Here is a 1110-nt window from a genome sequence, read left to right on the forward strand (position 1 = left end):
ATACATTTCGTTAAGGTATTTTTATGTCATTGCTCCATATCTACCCTCATACTACATCAAATTTAAATATTGAAACACAATTTTGAAGGTCAGCTTACCGCTTTCGGAAAAAAATGCTAATTTTTACATAGACAAGTGGCGTAAGATTTTGCAACGCTTTTATCGAACGAAAGGCATTTTTTGTTCCTTTTTTTTGGGTACCGCAAGCATGTGTTCCTATTTTTTCGATTGAATGTGAGAAGTGCAGTTTGGCTGGGAACTTTGCAGCCCTCTAGTATGTATGTAGTATGTATGCACGTACGAGTATATCCCCTGCAGGGAAGCGGCGGACTAGTGAATCAAATTTCTATGTAGTTCCCTACTAAATCTTTATCGCCAAAAACGAACCAGTCCGATAGCAACTAGATCCCCATCAGTCCAAAATCAGCGAAATGTAGTAATTAAAAAACTATTTTGCATATCACCGACGATATGCGCTTCCTTTGTTTACAATGGTTTAAAACTAAACTTCCATCGGCGAACTCTTTGGTTATAAATATGTATAAGAGCATGGATTCATATCTGTTTCATTTTAATAAAATAACCTAAATAACTTTAGAAGTTTTGACTTGGAATTAAAAAATAACAATTTTCCCTTCAAAAATTTTATATTTTTGTTAAGCTTTTATTAAAACGGCATCTTAAACTACACCTATGACTAGTTAAGTGTTAACACATTTTTTGGGAACCAAAATGAAATATTGTTTTAAAGAGAAAATGGCCTATCGCGAGATAATTTGTTTAAATAAAATGTCACAGATATGCTTTAGCGTGTAAATTTGTATTTGCTTTATGTAGAATTGTTTCTGTATTCTGTAAAGATCTAAACAAATTAGTCGTTTGCAACAGTCTATGCTTGCAGTATCTAAGTACATAAGTGTATTTCCTGGCATTTAATATATCCAACACAAAGTGGCTTCCCGCTAATCACGGACGGCAGCATTGGCGGCAAATCGGGCTCGGTTAAGCATATTTATGTACACTTGGCCATTAAAAAAAAAAAAAAAACACAAACAATGGATGAATGAATGAGTTCTCGGTTCAGCATATTTACCTACACACTTGTAAATA

This window comes from Rhagoletis zephyria, unplaced genomic scaffold, assembly GCF_001687245.7.
Source record: "Rhagoletis zephyria isolate East Lansing unplaced genomic scaffold, Rhagoletis_zephyria_1.1 Rzeph_scaffold_09776, whole genome shotgun sequence".
Taxonomy (NCBI): Eukaryota; Metazoa; Arthropoda; class Insecta; order Diptera; family Tephritidae; genus Rhagoletis; species Rhagoletis zephyria.